This window comes from Canis lupus, chromosome 15 (assembly GCF_011100685.1).
Source record: "Canis lupus familiaris isolate Mischka breed German Shepherd chromosome 15, alternate assembly UU_Cfam_GSD_1.0, whole genome shotgun sequence".
Taxonomy (NCBI): Eukaryota; Metazoa; Chordata; class Mammalia; order Carnivora; family Canidae; genus Canis; species Canis lupus.
In genome coordinates this window covers 36,194,917-36,213,251 of record NC_049236.1, presented here as the reverse complement: position 1 = coordinate 36,213,251, position 18,335 = coordinate 36,194,917, and the positions used below count along the sequence as shown (strand labels likewise).

Genomic DNA, 18,335 nt, shown 5'->3' with positions numbered 1-18,335 from the left:
ACTGGAGTGGGGGTTGTGACAAGGTCCTATGTATTCAGAGAAAAGGGGAGAAACTTCCAGCTCTGGGAAGCAGAGTCAAGCCTGAAGGCTAAAGGCCTTCCCGGGGAGCCACTCGCTGGTTTGGCTGCAGAGAGAGGGAGTAACAGACAAGGCTGTAGGCCGTGGAGGGGGGGCGAGGCTGGCCTGCTGAGGGCTGGGGGCCCTGTGGCAGAAGGCGAGATCCCATGAGAAAATTGTTATTAGGCCAGTGATGTGGTTAGAAGAGCAACCTAAATGATATCAATAAGTATTTATTAAGGGCTAGACAGGATGCCAAGTATTTTTACATAAACTACCTCATTTCATCTTCAAAACAACCTTAAGGGGGGGATCCCTGGGTGGCGCAGCGGTTTGGCGCCTGCCTTTGGCCCAGGGCGCGATCCTGGAGACCCGGGATCGAATCCCATGTCGGGCTTCCGGTGCATGGAGCCTGCTTCTCCCTCTGCCTGTGTCTCTGCCTCTCTCTCTCTCTCTCTCTCTGTGTGTGTGTGACTATCATAAATAAATTTAAAAAAATTTTTTAAAAAAAGAAAAAAAAATTTTTTAAAAAACAACCTTAAGGGGGAAGATATTGATACATTCCCACTTTTACAGGGACCTGAAATAACCAGCTCCTCAAGCAGCACAGCGGGGAAGTAAGCCCAAGCAGTGTGGGTGTGAAGTTTGTGTCTTTAGCTTTTTCTTTCTTTCTTTCTTTCTTTCTTTCTCTTTCTTTCTTTCTTTCTTTCTTTCTTTTTTCCTTTCTTTTTTCTTTCTTTCTTTCTTTTCTTTCTTTCTTTTTTCTTTTCTTTCTTTCTCTTTCATTCTTTCTTTTTAAAGATTTATTTCTTTATTTTAGAGACAGAGAGAGCAGTGGGGGGTGGGAGGGATAGAGGCAAAGGGAGAGAGAGTCCCAAGCAGACTCCCCACGGAGCACAGAGCTCGGTGCAGGGCTCAAGCTCACACCCCTCAGACCATGACCTGAGCTGAAATCAAGAGTCCAATACTTAACTGACTGAGCCACCCAAGCGTGCACCCCAAAAGCATGCTATTTCTATAATGCATGCAACATATAAACACCCATGTGCACACATATCCTGTAAAAGGGCTTGAATTAATAATTTCTGACATTGTCATTCTCTGATTGCATAGGGAGATCTTGATAATAACTAAAGTAATACACTACACTGTGTGATACTTCATAGCTTTACACTCGCTGCAGAGGGCCATTCTAGCTTTGACCTTTAGAACAAACTCCTGAGGCAGATAGAGCAAGTACTACCTTTCACAGAGAAGAGAGCTTAGGTGAGCTGGAGCGCCCAAAGTCACAGAGCTCCTAAGCACTAGAATTTGGGTTCCAATCTAGGTGTTCAAGTCTGGTGCTTTTATTATTTTAAGATGAAGAAAATTCCATGATTCCTTCTGACCACGTGCTCTTAAAAGCACAACCTAACCTTCACATTAAACTGAGCTTCTGAGAATCTCACAGTTTCTGAAATTGTGTTCATCTTTTTCAGCATCAAAAGGGGTGGGCAAATAGGACGAAACTGGTGTTCTAGGCAGATAAGCATCAGCACAGTTAACGGGTGCATCGGAGCCAGAACGATGAGGAGCCAGAGCACAGACCCTGGTGGGTGCTGCCCACAGCTTTACGTTAGGCTCTAGCTGCCTGCACCTTCACTCCTGGGTCGCATTAATTTTGGTGCCCTTGCATTCATCCATAAACACTTTGATGTGGACAGACTTGGGTATGAAGTCACACTCTCTGACTCACTTCTACTTCAAAGAAAACTAATTATGAATGAACTCACCAAGTATGTCCAAAAACTGGAAATCATTGACAATTCCCCCGCTAACTTTTGCAAGAAACCCTTCTGGATATGATTACATGAAATACTGTTTGTGGAAGTATCTAGCACAGTGCCAGGCCCACACTGGTCTTTCAGTAACCGATTCATTTCTGAGCAACACCCCAGGGCAGGCTTTGTTCTGGGTGCTGGGAATAGAGCAGCGAACAAAACAGGTGAGGCCCCTGTCCCCACGAGCCTAGCTGGGGAAGATGGAGAACGAATGAGTAAATAAACAAGAAGGTGTATCAGGTGTTGAAAAGGGCTATAAAGAAGATGAAACAGTAAACAGGCTGTGAAGGACTTTAGAGACGGCAGCCAGAAAAGGTCTCAGTGACAACATGTCTTTCTCATAAGGGCCAAGCCATCCTGATGGCTGTAGGAATTTGGGCAGCAGCACCCATGGGCGTAGCCTGTGAGGGATTGAAAGAAGGTAATGGGGCTGGAATGTGGTTACAAGGGAGAGGACGAAGACAGAATTCTAGAACGGAGGTGGTAGCCAGGTTATGGAAGGTTGTCATGAGTTGCAGAAAGGAGTGTGGGTTATGCTCCCAGGTGTGAGTGGGGTGGTTAAGGCGGAATGGCTTGATCTGTCATCCTGGCAAGGGCTGACTCTAGCTGTTGGGTGGAAAATGGAAGAGAGCTCAGGCTCTCTCATGTCTGAGCTCAGGCTGCTATCACAGAGCACCATAGACCGCGTGTCTTCAACAACAGACCTTTATTCTTACAGTTCTGGGGGCTGGAAAGTCCAAGATCCAAGTGGCAGCGGATTCAGTTCTTGGTGGCCCACTTTCCGGCTTGCAGACCTGTCTTGCAGGGTCCTCACATAACCACACAGAGAGTGAGCTATGGTCTCTCTGCCTCTTCTAATAAGGATGTTAATCCCACTCGAGGGCTCCACCTCCATGGCCTCATCTAACCCTGGTCACTTCCCAAAGGCCCCATCTCCAAACACCTTCATCCTGGGGGTGAGGGCTTCAATGTGTACCTTTTGGGGAGACAAACAGCCCATACCAGGGCAGGTAGAAGTGAGAGGCAGCTGCTGGGAGTCTGGGTAAGAGGTAGGGGACCCAGACCAGAATGGGCAAAAGTAGGTGGAGTCGGATCCCATGGGGCAGACCCTAAATAAACGTTTCCGCATGGGGCTACTTTACTTCCTCTCCTCCCCACATCCCTTGCAAGTACCCTACTTCATTTCATTTGTTGAGTTTGGGCATAAGGTATTTCTTAGGTAATTTAAGTCTTTTTTTTTTTTTTTTAATGCACAGATGATAACTGTATCCAAAGACAAGTCAATTCTAGTCAATCCAACAAAACTTTGTTGAGCATTGAAAACATACAACCTCTTCACATCAGATGCTTTTCCTACTCATTTCAGTTCAACAGTGGATTGTGATTGGCAGTTCTGAGCTGGGCACCATCTTTGGTTCTGGAAGTTCAGATGAGAAAAGAACAGATATCTAGCCCTCAGCAGTGTCGCAGTTCAATACGGAGAAATATGGGCAAGGAAATAAAACACAATACAGGACACAAGTGGAACCCAGACCCCTATAAGATATGGGACATTCAAACAGTGCAGGGGGCAGAGGGCAAAACTCAGGGAGAGGAGCAGAAGCAAGCTTCCGGCCTGAGTGTCAGGGAAGGACATTCTCAAGTGGACAAGGAGGGTGTCCTGGGTCAGGGAACAGCACAGGCAGATGTATGCGGAGGCGAAACAGCAGGGTTTATTTGGGGGAACCACAGGCCCCTCCATATTGCTGGAGCAAACATAATAACAGAGGGAGATAGGCTGTCAATGTAGGTAGGCCCGGATCACGGAGGGCCTCCTGTATTACGATGAACCAGCCCGTACTATATTCTGTTAGTGACGGGGAGTCAGAAAAAATGCTTCACACGGGGAGACACCATCAGACTGCATTCAACACCATGCCCTCGCCAAGTGTATCTAACACACACGCAGACACACACATCATTGGAGAATATTCGCAAAGGTGTGTGAATGAGAGACTTGAAAAACATGTGGCTTCAAGGAAATTATATAATTTGGAAAGGGCAGAGAAGGAGGAGAGGAAAAATTTCAGCGGCTCAAGGAAAGATTCTCGGCCCCTTTCCAGCCCCTGGGACAAGCCCGGCGCGGGAAAAGCAGCCTGTCTGTTATGTCTGCAGGCGTCTGGGGCGAGCTCTGCTCCTCCACAGAACGGGCCAATTCATGCAGGATGTCAAGATGAGAGGTGCCCATTTTCCAGGGGCTGCAAGGCCAATTCCAGTTGCAGCGAGAAAGTGACAGGAGCCGGGGGGCCCAGCTGTGCCAAGGTACACATTTCTAGTGGGCACACCATTAAGGCATCTAGTAAAAAATCCTAATTGTGCTCAGAGGACTTTCATAGACCTTGGCAGCCTGGACACAGCTATGGAATGTGCAGCTTCCAGGCCTGGCTGGGAGCGGTGCCTCACAGCATTTCCGAGGGTCTCGAGAGGTGGCACAACGATCCGCACCAGTGCACAAGATCAGAATTAACTTGAATTCTACTTTGATATCTTTTTCTAAGGTGCCACATAAAACTCAGGAAAGGGGGCGCTGCGAGGTGCAGTCTCGAGAGGTTGGCATCACTGCCGTTCCCACTGTGCAGAATGAACCAGGAATGTCAAGGTTTCAACACGGAAAAATCCCCCTGAGGCTTCCAAATGTTGTTGTTGGCTTTGGGGCTTGCTTAGAGAGACCGTAGGGCTGCCACCTTGGTCTTTGTACTGGGTGGAGAGACACAACCGGCTCATGCGTAGACCATGGCTAGGAAATGAGTGGGTATTGTTACGTTATTTGGAATGAAAGTACTTGAATATTCTCTATGGTTGGCTGCTATAAAAATCTTACAAATCTGCATTGCCTAATAGGATAACAGCTAGCCCCATTGCCCTTCGAACTTAAACTTGGGTCTCCCACATTTCATGTGCTCAACAACCATATGTGGCTAAAGTCTGTTCCACTGAACAGTGCAGACTGAGAACATTTCCATTGTGGTGGAAAGTTCTACTGGACAGCGCTGTTTTAGATACTAGCTTCGTGGTGCTTTTTTCTCAGGCTGTAGGCTCTGACTGCTGCTTCGTATATGCTTGTGATGAGAGCAATAATTACATTAATAGTAATGATGACGATGGTTCATTCACACTGTTGGGCTCTCACTCTACTGGGCCCTGCGCTAAGTCTTTCCATGGCTGCCATGTTAATCCACTGAGAAGTCAATTTTTTTTTCTCATTGCTTCCCCCTCCCCCACTCCCTATCCCCAAATCCAAGAGGAAAGCGGCCATCGGCCCCCACTGGAGGAGAGATTGGTGTTGCAGAGAGTCAAAAGCCAACGTCGACTGAAGACCACATATCTGTTTGTCTTTTGCAAGAAAGCTAAGCTTGTGGGTGAGATCGTGCAAGGTTTCCTGGAAGAGGAGAGGAGGGAAGGGAGGAAAAAGTGGGAGAGAGGGAGAGTGAGGCAATGTCTCCAGACTGAAAGGAGGATGAAGGTCAGAAAGTCCTCTTTGGTGGTGGAAACAAAGCCCCACTTCCTGGAGCTAGGCTACTGGTAATATTCCTAGAGAGGAATGGCTGGCTGTGTCTCCAGGGAGGCTGGACCCAGGCCCTAGGTTCCCAGCCCTTGCAAGCATGACACAAAAACCCTGGAATCACTGAGCTTTAAGGGACACCCAGCTGGACCATGACTGGTCCATATGGTGCCTCTGGGCTTACTAGAAAGACACTCTTTCCCTCTTCTAGAATAATCTATTGTAACATTAGTATGTTACTGATATGGGCTGAATTGTTCCCCCTACCATTTACGTGTTGAAGCCCTAACCTCAGTACCTCAGAATGTCTATATTTGGAGACAGGGCCTTTAAAGAGTGATTGAGTTAAAATGAGGCCATGAGTGGGACCTCATCCAATCTGACTGATGTCCTCATAAGAACAGGAAATTCAGACACCCAAAAAGACAAAAGGAACCCACATGCACAGAAAGACCATGAGCCAGAGCAGCAAGGGGGTGGCCATTGGCAAGCCAAGGAAAGAGACCCCAGAGACAGCCAACACTGCCAGACCTTGATCTTGGGCTTCCAGCCTCCAGAACTGTGAGAAAATAAATTTCTGTTGTTTAAGCCACCCAGCTCATGGTACGTTGTTATGGCAGCCCAAGCTAACCAAGACAATTACTGTGCAGTCTGAACAGCTCTCCCTGGTTAGGCTTTCCAGAACCTTACCTCCAGCTGGGCTGCAGGCCTGACTGCATGCTCACGCACTGAGACTCTTCTGTACATGTCCACACTATACACCTGGAAAGGTGCTGCTGGTCGGTGAAGAGAGCCTGTCAGGTTCAGGGGGAGGGACACAGAGGACACATAGTCCTTGCAATGCCTCCTAGGACTGTGGGTGGGGAAAAGAAGCAAGTGCTGGAATGAGGTGGGGCAGGACATGGCCCTGCATGCTGGTGAGAGTGTGCAAGTGATCTCCTGTGTGAACACACCACTGTGTGTACCTTAATGCCCCGGAATCGGCCAGCAAGCTTCACTCTCCGTGTCCACCCACCCACTCCCATATACCCCCATAGAAGTTCCTGATGTCTGAAGAGCACCCTTAGAGGGTGCAGCACCCCGCCTGACCCACAGATCGGATTGGACTATGAGGAAATTGGCAAAAACAGAGAGGGCCTGGAGGCCAAAGAGGCTGGAGGTCCATCTTCTCATGAGTCCCTAGAGCAGAGAATGCTGCAGTATTTTCTATCAACTCAATGGAATGGGAGATTGGAAGCAAAAATTGATTCTGTTCAACAATAGATGACGTGGCCCTGCTTGCACATTTAACTTTGTGAAATAAGATTCATACTTTATGTATGATTCAGAAGTAGGGTTCCAGCAGGAAACTGCCAGTATTCTCAAGTGGAGTAGCTAGGGAGGGATGAATGGGATGATTTGCAAAGAGGAGGCAAGGTTAAGAGAAACCAGCTAGAGACTATGAGGAAACCTGGAGCTAGCATCAGCTGGAGTGGTCACTCCTGCCCCCCAACAGGTATGCTGAGGAGCAATTTTGGGAGGGCAGATGCTCAGGGAAAAGGCCACAAGCCGTGGCCATCAGTGGAGGTTAGCAGCCATCATCCAGCAGAAGCCCAGCAAGCAAGAAGCTGGGGGAACAAGTCCCTCAACCCCATTTTCCCACCCCCTGACCTCTACCATAAGAGTTCCACCAGTGGAGACCAGCCAGAAGCCCAGAGTAGGGTCAGAAGGATGGAGGGAGAAACTAGAAGGGCAAACAAGACAATCCAGCACAACTTCTAAATGTGCATCATTTCATCTAGTCCTCCAGTGACCCTCTGGTTAAACCCAATTATTATCCCTACTTATACATATAAAAGTTTAGGCTCAGGGAAGAGGTTAAGGGTTTTTGTCTCACTAGATCTAGAATGTAATCTCCCTGTGGGAAATGATTATGTTTGTCTCATATCCAGTTATATTCCCAGTGCCCAGAAAAGTGCCTGGAATGTAATAGGTGCTGGATTGTCTTGTTTGCCATTCTAGTTGCTTGTTGAATGACTACATGAGTGAATTTCTTCAAGACAACGCAAGTACCATGTGCTAGTGTAGGATTTGAACCCAGACTATCTGATGGCAAAGCTCAAAGGCCTAAAGATCACCTTGTCCCTAAACCAAGGTCTGTAGATCCTTATAAGTCTAAGAGTTTGCCAAATAATACTAAAATTTGGTGACTTTATATATTCATTTCAGCATCAGTCTTAAGAAGTAAATATTAGCGGACCCTGGGTCGCCTGAATGATCACCTATCCCATAAACAGAGACTGTTGGGAGATTTCAGTGCCCAAGTCTGTGTATACATTCACTGTCATGTTGTCACAAAGTGGTACCATTGTAATTATCTTGGGCTAATGAGAAGGGTACACGGGTGGACTTAATATCTAAGTGATTCATAAGTGATGCCTGTGAAAGCCGAATGACATCACAGAATACTGTACAAACAAGAAAAAGAGGGGTGGGGCGTGCACAAAAGTACCAGGGCATCAGAGCCAGTGTCTCCTCATGGTCAGTGATGTAGCTTAATGCAAACACCATCGCTCATACTAATGTTGTCATTCTGAATTGTACTGCTCATGTAGCAGTTTTGTTTTTTTTTTAATTCAGTTTGTTTTATGGTTGCATAGGAGTTTAAATATAATTTTGTGCTTAGTTTTGGTCAAAAATATGATGTAAATAAACTTTTCAAGTGTTTTCTCTTTAAAATGTATTCAGGCATTCAACAAGTACAGGAAATGCTTCTGCTGTAGGCTACAAACCATGGCATGAACTGCTTGCAGCAGGAACCCAACAGAGGCAGCCCAGACTTAACTAGGGATGTCTGGGAAAAGCAGAAAATCTTTCCAAAGCTGGAAATACTTATTACTTATTGAGAACCTATTACTCACTGTACTGAGGTTTTTACATGTGCTTTAGACTGAATTGTGTGTCCCAGAATCATATGTTGAAGCCCTAATATGACAGTTTTTGGAGATGCGGGACTCTGGGAGATAATTAGGTTTAGATGAGGTCATGAGGGTGGTCCCTTATGGTGAGGTTAATGTCCTTATAGGAAGAAACACCAGAGAGCTTGCTCCTTGGTTCACTCTCTGAACCATGTGAAGACACAGCAAGAAGGCAGCAGTCTGCAAGCCAGGAGTGAATCCTTACCAAGAACTGAATCTACTTGTACCTTGATCTTAGACTTACCAGCCTCCAGAACTGTGAGAAATTTAAGCCACCCAGTCTGTGGTATTTTGTTATGGCAGCCTGAGCTAGTACAATAAGTATCATCTCAAATCCTCCTAACAGTTTTGCAGTGTAAATATTATTTCCCCATTTCACAGATGAGGAAGCTGAGACTCAGGGAGGTATTTAACTTGTCCAAAGCACACAACTAGAAAGAGAAGAACAAAGATTAGTTTATAAAGGTTTTTGAATAAAGGCTTATGGATTTTTTGAAAGCTCTCTATCTTCTAAGTCCTTATCAATAGGTGACAAGGGTTAGTCCTACCATCTATGGTGAATATCATACTGTTAATACAGACAGAAGTAGTTCCTGGTCCCACATGGAGACTGCCCAAAACCGTCCTCTACTTTGTACTAATAGATATGTGGACGATTTGTTACTAACATGGGTGTCAACTAGGGTGAACCTGACATTTTGGCTTTAATGATTTTAAAATTTTGAGCATATTTGAGTTTAGCTTCTCTTCCCATTGAAAAGCATTAGTGTGTGAGCAGAAAGTGTTCTCTAGTCACATAGCTAAAATTTGAATGAAGGAGGACTAGAGGAGCTCAGCTTGGCATTGCTATTCTAAACCCTTACAGTGATTCTCCAAACTCCAGGGTCTCATCCAGGCTGATGGCATAACAGGTTAACATCACAGACAGAAGCAATTAATGACACAATCCCTCGTAGGTACATAGTGTGCTTCAGAGTCCGCAAAGAAAATGCTCATATGTTGGTTCTTACATAAACTGAGTCTCAAAAGGTTAAATAGTTTGTTGAAGGTTCAAGCCCAGATCTTTAGAGTGACTTAAAGTCTGGTGCTCATTTTTGTTATTCTATTTGTTCCCCTAGTCTGAAGCATGGACTCCAATACCAGCATATGCTTGAATTACTAGGGACATAAGTTCCACGAGGGCAGGGGTTCTCTAAGTGGTTAAAAGCCACGGCTCTGAACCTAGATTGCTGGATTCAAATCCCACTCTTCCATTAGCTAGCTGTGTGAGTTGGGGCAAGTATCATAACCTCTCTGTGCCCATTTCCTCACTTAAAAATGATATTGATATATAATATGTACTGATTTATAGTAAATTAATAGCATCTACATTATAGTGTTTTAGGAGTAAATTAATGAATATGTATAAACCTTTAACATCATGCTGAAAACAGTGAGTACATAGAAAGTACTCAGTACACACTAACTATAATTATTATTTATAATTACCACTGGATTGGCATCTACATTAGTGCCTGATAAATAGTTATTGGGTGAATTAAATAAATATTTTAGCAGAGGACTCTCCAAATAGTATCATGGAGAGGTAATTCCTAAAACTTACTTTAAAAGGTAAAAAGAACACACCTCCATGTGACAGTGACATCTGTCCTTGAATTGACGACGTTTCTAGGTGACTTCAAATAACTGGGAAAAAATTATTTTCAAATCACTTCGGCTTTTGAAAAACAATTTTCACATCAGTGGCTAGCACAGTTGGATGGCATTTGTTGTTGATGCTAAATACATGATTTGGGGGCAGTTTTGAACAGGAACAAAGGAAAAAAGAGGATCAGTTTCTGGAAAATAATTTCTTCAGAGACTTGGCAAGAGGAACACAGAGGTCTGGTCTCAACAGAATCTATACCGAATGCATATTTCTTGTGGGGTGGCAGTCCTTACAGCAGCAGAGGTAGACTCCATACTGACAATGGAATTGCAAGATACTTTTTTTTTTCCTTTCCTAAATCCAGGACCTCTGCTTTTCTGCAGTAATTTGAGAACCAGGAGCTCGGAGGTAGCGGTGGGCTTCCACCTAGGTGAGAGGCACAGGCTGGACCTGCAGTGTGTCTGCACAACACTGAACGTCAGTTTACCCAGGAAGCCCTCAGGCTGCACCTTCTGAGCTTCCGAGGAGACCGCGACCTGGCCAGCTGTGATCTCCAGGGTCAAGTGCCAGCCAGCACCAACGGTGTATGCGCAACCTTTCTAATACCAAGAAATATTGCAGCTCAGGGAGTGTCTGTTTTGTGGAATGCTCGTTCTCTCTTTGCCATCAACCTGGCTTCCTTTTTATTAGACATTTTTGACTTCTATGAAATTGAGTTAGAAAATTACGTTCCCGGAGTGATTGAGTTCCTCCTTCCAGGATGGGTTTGCACAACTGCCCTCCCCCCACTGAGAATTTCCCCCTGAGACAGGTTTGCAAAGAAAAAGCACTTGGGGTCTTTTCAACACACGGTGACTGTTCACAAGGCACGATTGTTTGTCTTCAACTTGGAATTCATCTCCACTGAGCCAGGAACAAAATCAAGGCGACAGAGGCTTTAAAATTCAGACAGGAAGTTCTGCCCTTTTGACCTGGGAAACCAAGAGGAAAGTGAGGAGGAAGACGATAAAGTAAAAGACCAGGAGGAGGTCTGATATCTGCACCTCTTGTAGAACTTCTACGTTTGGCTAACAAGATTGCTTAAGGTAGAGGTGGCCTTATAAAAGACTCTTGATGAGCACCGAGTGAGCCCTGAGACACCCCCTGCCCTCGCCCCCCAGCTTCCATCCAAGCAGGCTCCTGATTGTAAAACCCTTGTGCATGGATTCAACTAGGCACGTAGTTCTAAGAGTTGGGGAAAGAAACTGAGAAGAGCAGAGAAGTACTTCCACACTCCAGCCCCCCATCCCCACCTCTCCCCTCTCCACTACACCTGCAGGCCCCCAATCCCCACCTCTCCCCTTTCCACTACACCTGCACATCTCCTCCCTTCCTCCCTGTAGAGTTACTCTTGCCCTGAGTCTATTCCTGGCTTGCTTGAAACTGCACCTTCCTGCGGGGCTTCCTCCTTCCTCTGCTCTCCCCTAACCAGCCCCTCCAAAGTGACTGAGCTTTAGTTAAACCACTTTGGTTCCACTTCTTTCATTTCTACCATTTGTCCTCAGTTGGATTTTGAGGAACAGCATCTCCTCTCTATGTGTAGCATCAGAGGCCACATTACAGATTAGGGTTTAGGGGGCTTGCCGGTTATGCATGTGAGGAAGTGTTCCACTGACACCTGAGATAAACTAGGCTAAGAGGAAAGCCATCGCTTCTACCCCAACTTCTTCTCACCAGCTCTACTACTCATCTGGTCCTCCTTCTCCTCACCTGCCTGGTAGCTCCAAACCAGATCTCCCCCTCTCACCCTCTCCTCTTCCCCCAAGGCCTATTGATATTGGTACAACCGATATCAATGCTGTTCTTCCTCTGTTCTTGTCCTGCTTCAAGACCTGATCATCTCTCACGATCATGAACCATTTTCATTCCTCCTAATCCTGCTCCAATACCTTCAGTTCTTTCCTGTTCCCATCAGCCTCAACTCTCCAAAACACAGATCTTACCATACCACTTCCCTCATTCAAATATCTTCAGGGGTGCCCTGTTCCTAAGAGCAAGTCCATAATCCAACAGCTAGATATTCAAGGCTCTTCACCATCTGGCTCAAACCTACTCTTCTAGTCTCGTCTCCCACCACATGGTAGGTCCTTGGTCACCACACATTGAATAAAAGATGTTTTGTCTTAAGGTGTTTTGTGCCATGATTGTAGTAGCTGGGGTTCATGGATGGGACTCCAAGCTGAAAATATATTGGCTCCTGACCCAGGTAAACACTGAAGCACGACTGCCCAGAGTTGTTAATCTAGGACATTGCCAGGCCCCTTATACTAACAAGCTGTGTGACCTTTGGCCAGCCCTCACTTCATCAGGTCTAGGTTCCTCCAATAATACCATGGGGCCCAGATGACTTCAAAATTCACTACTTCCAACATTAAAGATGATGGATAAGATGTGCAGACCCTCGAAGCCAGCCTCCACAGGCTATGGTACCTTGCTGCATTGCCAGGTCTAGCTCTGGCCTCTGAGTTCTGTCTGAAGCCATCATCCCATCTAGGGATGAGATCAGATCCTGGGAGAACTGACTCATCCTGCAGCCTCAGACAAGTCAGATTTGTACCAGAAGGCTCCTTTATGAATATGCAGTTGCAAGAAAACTGCCAACTGCCCTTCAGAACATCTTCTCCCTAGATTAATGGTACATGTATGTTAATATACTATCTAGATCTTTCCCCTGGTAAGTAAAATTAGTTATCAAGAGGTTGTTTGGGCATAGGGATTCAGAATAAGAAAACCTCATGGTCTAGAGTCTAGCATTTCCAGGCTATGAGAGGGCCTGATGAATTCCTTTTGTTCCAAGTGTCCACTAGGAGCATTTGATTGCAACAGAAACGGACTTTAGTTGCATAAAACAAAAAAGAGGATAATTGGGAGGATCCTGAGGAGCTAATGGAGATCTTCCTTGACCATGAGTCTGAAGTAGCCTCCCCAGCTGGTCTCCACCACATCACCCTACCTATTTCTTTTGTAGCACTTGTCTAGTGTGAAATTATCTTGTTTACTTGTTTGTCATTGGTCTTCCTCATTAGACTGCTTGATCCATGAGGGCAGGGACATTGTTATTCTTGTTTGTGGCTCTATCTCTTGACCCCAGGACAGTGCCCATCAAACATGGTATGCTCAGAAAGATTGGTGGGGTGAATAAATGAGTAGAAGTAGCTGAAAAATTAAACCCTAGGAATGACTGGAGATGGAATGACCAGAGCAGGAACCTCTGTCCTTTTTTTTTGTAGGTATTACCATGAATGGCTTCACTCCAACTGCATTTTTCTCTTCATGTTTCTACTCTAGGTTCACATGCCTAGGATAAAGAATTCAGCTGGCCCAACTAGGATCATATGACCACCGTAGAGGCTGTGATGGTGGAGTATTGGGATTGGTTGTAAAGCAGAGCCTCACATGGAAGACGGAAAGGCAGATCCTCAAAGAAATGGTTACCAAGCAGACATCCACTGCCCTCGACCATAGTTATCATTTTTGTTTGAGGCCTGTCAGTTGATACGGCACTTCTTTTCCATAAAGATCTCTCCATAATAGCTGGCTTGCCAATTATCACTTTTCCTGTCTCCATAGGCTTCACTTAAGTAAGGCTTACCCACTCCAAAGTCTCACCTGCTCAAAAGAGAAGATAGACTCACTCTGCTAAGGTGATCTAGGTACTCTCCACCTAGCATATCCCAGTACATCTTTTTGTACATTTGTTTCTTATTTTCTAGCTCATGAATAAAGCATACATCTACTTTACATTTGAAAAATATGTGCTTTCACTTAACCCAAAGTCCTTGTTTTCTGTAAACCCACATTTGGATTGCTTTGTTGTGGCTAAGGCTGTTAGTTGTCTACCCAGCAGCCACTTAGGACTGTAGTTCGCCCAGCCCTGGAGATGAATCATGATGGAAGCCCTTTCCTTCTTTACCCATAATTGGACTAGAGGTGACATGCCAACCTCAAATCTGGGCTGTAAGAAAAATGCAAAATCTACTGGGGACTTCTGGAAAGATTTTCCTCCCAGAGAGGGTCACATGGAGTAAAAGTTCCTGTATCTTGTAGCTTTTCCTCATTCTTCCTTCCTTCTTCTTCTTTTTTTTTTTCTTTTTTAAGCGTATTATTTAGTTATTCATGAGAGACACAGAGAGAGGCAGGGACACAGGCAGAGGGAGAAGCAGGCTCCCTGCAGGGAGCCTGATGTGGGACTCAATCCCAGGACCCTGGGATCACGCCGTGAGCCGAAGGTAGATGCTCAACCACTGAGCCACCCAGATGCCCTTTTCCTTCTTGTTTTTTCCAAATAACAAACTCTTCCTTCCTTCTTGATGGGGATGCTTTCATGAGAGAGAGGGTAGTTGGAGCTGTGGCAGCCATCTTGCAAATATGAAGTGATAAATGTTAAGAACAACATGCAGGCAATGATTGAGTAGAAGAAAGCAAAGGTCTGAGTTCTTGATTTCACTAAGAATAGAAGTCAATGCTGGATTTATTAAGTAAATAATACGGGTTAAGCCACTCTTTGTTGGGTCCTCTGTAACCTGCAGTTGAAAGCATTCCTACCTGATAGACTTGTGACAAACAACGCCTTCTTCATCTTATGCTGATTTCTTGGCTTTATCACACAAGAGATGCTTCTGCTGTGTAGTAGTGGGGGTTTTGCTGAGCATTGGTGTGAGAGTAAGTCTGAGGAAGAGCCTAAAATTTCACTGTGTTTTGTTATAAACGCTCCTCATGATTTATATCTACTTTTTGTAAAGCGATCATTATGAATATCTACTTGAAAGAATGCTGTATTCATATAGATATCTTACATGGAAACATATGTTACCTAAATTTTTTTGTCAATTTCACATCACAATTTAATAGACTCTGACCTGCAGTGATTTTGGAATTTCTATACAGAAAGGATTTAAAAGTAGCAATTAAATGGGAAGTGGAGGGACGCCTGGGTGGCTCAGTGGTTGCGCCTCTGCCTTTGGTTCAACACATGACCCCGGGGCGCTGGGATCGAGTCTCGCATCTGCTTCTCCCTCTGCCTGTGTCTCTGCCTCTTTCTCTGTGTCTCTCATGAATAAATCAATAAAATCTTTAAAAAAAAAAAAGGGGGGCGGTGTGGAGGGCAGGGTCTTGAAAGTGCACTGGCATGGCACTTTTAAGATTGAAAAGCAACTGTCCATATCATGAACCGATGGAGCCAAGGCATCTCAAGCACCCCCATCAGCGCCTTGTTGCTAGTATACCTTCCACCCTTAAAACCAACTGCTTAAGGAATTTGACTTCCTTCCTGGAAGTCAAGAGATCAGTTTGGATGGTTTTACTTCAAGCATAGGCCTTCAAGATTGGAAACCTGATGGAAGACTATGACTTTACACCTGTGTCGCCATTGGTGCTGACTAAATCACTTTGCCTTGCAACACTGTATGGATTGTACCTCGCATTTCCCATAAAAAGAGATCAGGTGCAGAGGGCTTAAAGGGCTGCTCAGAACACACAGCTGGCCAGCAAAACCAGTTCTACAGCTTTGGTGTCCTGATCCTTACTCTTCCCATTGTATCTGGTAGTTCTCAGTTTAGGGATGGGGTCTTTAGGATCTAAAAGAGAAGTGCTCTTGGCCCATTTAAAGGAGTCTTTTTTTAAGAATGTAACTTTTCCCACCAGAGAAGAGGAACAGAAAACCAGAGGGCTTGGTGGTGGTGGTGGGGGGGGGGGGGCAATCCAATCACTCAATGAGTCAGGAAGGCTACTAATTAAAGCCCCACCTTCATGTTATCTCCATGTATTCCTCTAGAATATTAACCGCCTTCCGTCCCATATTTGCCAAAATGATACAGCCCAGTCTTAACTAGAACAAGCACACCAGGAGGAACTTTAGATCTCTGAGCAGAAAGGAGAAGGCATAAGTATGCCCTACGTGTCTCCTCGTACAAGTGGTTTGGAGGAGAATGTTTCTAATTCCTCTATAGGAAGGTGATCTGAGAGAAGGCTTCTGCATCCCAAAGAAAGGGAAGAGTGGCTCCAGGAGTAGCTTCACAGACCAAGTGAGCACAGGGCTTCGAATCAAAGTCAGCCCCGGGTTTTCCAAGCCGGAAGGAAAACCAAGCTCCAGAAGAGATGCAGGAAGTTAGGACAGGGCCAGAATGGGAGCAAAGGGAAAAGAAAGCCAGAGGAAAACTCATGTGGACAGGCCGACTGAAAAGTTTTACACATAAATGTGAGAAGAAGGAGGTTCTGACTTCTCAGCTCAGGACCAGGGTAATGATGTAATCAGCATAAGTGAGACATAGTGGCCTGGCAAACATGCCAAGAATGTGGGCTGAGGGGGCCTGGGTTATTCCAGGTTGCCATGGTTTTCAGCCAAAAGTAATAGACCCAGACAGGGAAAGCAGGCAGCCTGATGCTTCAAGGATGTCCACACATACTCTGAGTGCAGGACAAAGGAGTCTTGTTCATTCCTTTACGATATTGAACCACGGGTAGAGCTAGCAGTAGTGTGTCCGCTTTCAAAGCATAACATTTGGAGTCAGACAGACTGGAGTTTGAATCCTGGCTCTCCACCATTCACTTGCTGTGTGGTTTTGACAAAGTGACTTAACTTCTCTGTGCCTCATGATCTCCATCTGTAGGCTAATCAGAGCACCTAACTGATAAGGTGGTGTGAGAATTAAACAAGATGTGTTTTGAAAGGTGCTTCGCCTCACGCCCGACACATGATCAGAACTCAATCTTGATCTCCTCTTTTTCATAATAATGTATATATTGAGATTAGCAGCAGGAGAATAAAAGCAAGAGAGTAGTAAACACTGATTTTAGACACCTAATAAAATGCCACCCAATGAATCAATGGGAAAGAAGCGAAGCCTAAGAACAGGGTCTGGACTGTGAGTGACAGAGAAGAAAGCAGGTGTACTCACCTTAGATGCTTCTGCTGAGAAAACTTTGGGTTTGCATTAGATTTGAAGCAGGTGAGACATTTTGAACCTGGAAGGGAAAAAGAAGCTTATGACATGAATTTTCAAATATGTGAAGGTCATTTCTCTCTTTATAAAAAACAACATTGTAACATTTTTAAGACCCCTCCAGAAAGGGCGATACCCCCTTAACTAACCGCGTGACCTCGGCTGAGTTCCTACACTTCCCCGCACCTCCTGTTCCTCATCCAGAGTAAAGTGGGAGATAATAACAGTGCCAAGTGCGCAGGGCCCAAGCGAAGACCGATTCAGTGAAGTAGCAGAGGGCGCTCGATGGGATGAGCACTGGGTGTTATACTATGTGTTGGCAAATTGAACTTAAATAAAGATGAAAAAGAATAAGAAAAGAAGTAGCAGACACAGTCTTAGCCCATTTACACCCCACCGCAAGAGCAATCCCTGGATTACACAAACATTACCGACTCACCCCCTGTCCTTCTATCTCATAAGGGCCACACTCAATATTTTGTATGTATTCTTCTGACCTTGTTTCTACGCACACAAAGTTGTCTAAGCATCCGTTTGTTTCTCACAAAAGGGATCCTGCTGTAACATTTTCTTTTGATCTGCTTTTCCACCTCGCAAGGTGTGTGGGGAAGGTCCTCCCAGGGGGCAGTCCTCGCTGGGGACTTTCTGTGGCTCTCCACAGGCTCAGGCCTGCTCTCAGCCGCTTCTTGTCACCTCCTGCTCCTCATCGCTCACCTGCGGCCTTCTGGCCCTCTGTCCAAGTCCCCAGCCCCTCAGATGCAGAACAGCCTCCCAAAGGAGGGGCTCACTCAGGGAAGGCTGACCCCCTCTCCTGCCTACCTCTCAATCTCCCAAAATAGCACACCAGCCAAGGCTGTGCTTATTTAACAGACTTTTCTGAAGGGTTGAAAATAAGAAATAAAACGTTTAGTGTAAAGAAAAAAAAAACACCTTAAAAATGTGTCATTAACTCTGTTTCCTGAGCCCAACCGGGAGGCAATATACCCTTCATAGGGAATTCCCTCAGGGGCATCCCCCCAGCGACCCCCCACACACCCTCAACCCTGGGCCCAGGCTTTGAGCAAGCCTCCCCCTTGTCCCCCTCCACGCATCCACAGCATCGTCAGGGCAAAGTGGCAACCCTTGCACAAAATTCAGCCATCAGAGGGGGTCTGGTCAAAACGGTGCTTCCAATGTTCTTTGGAACAAGGTGTTGCTTGTTTTACATACAAGCCTAGACTTCTGGCTTCTCCTGAGGGAGGACCGGCTGGGGCGACACAGGGCGCACATTCCCGGCCGCAGCAACTTCAAAGCCGAGGACTCTTGCCCTCCGTCTCTAGGACATCCAGGCGG

At 45.7% G+C, this 18,335-nt stretch overlaps 2 long non-coding RNA genes across 2 annotated transcripts in view; both read right to left on the bottom strand.

Moving 5' to 3' along the window:
- Nucleotides 1–2,218: 2,218 nt before the first annotated feature.
- Nucleotides 2,219–18,335, bottom strand: part of LOC119877038 — an 84,576-nt gene continuing 68,459 nt past the window's right edge. The window contains exons 4-7 of the long non-coding RNA XR_005370572.1: nt 16,959–17,025; nt 9,979–10,994; nt 8,620–8,806; nt 2,219–4,653 (exon numbers count right to left, since the gene is read on the bottom strand). This is a non-coding gene — a long non-coding RNA (uncharacterized LOC119877038). The remainder of the gene's footprint in view (nt 4,654–8,619; nt 8,807–9,978; nt 10,995–16,958; nt 17,026–18,335) is intronic.
- Nucleotides 17,190–18,335, bottom strand: part of LOC119877039 — a 42,045-nt gene continuing 40,899 nt past the window's right edge. Inside the window, exon 3 of the long non-coding RNA XR_005370574.1 lies at nt 17,190–17,332. This is a non-coding gene — a long non-coding RNA (uncharacterized LOC119877039). The remainder of the gene's footprint in view (nt 17,333–18,335) is intronic.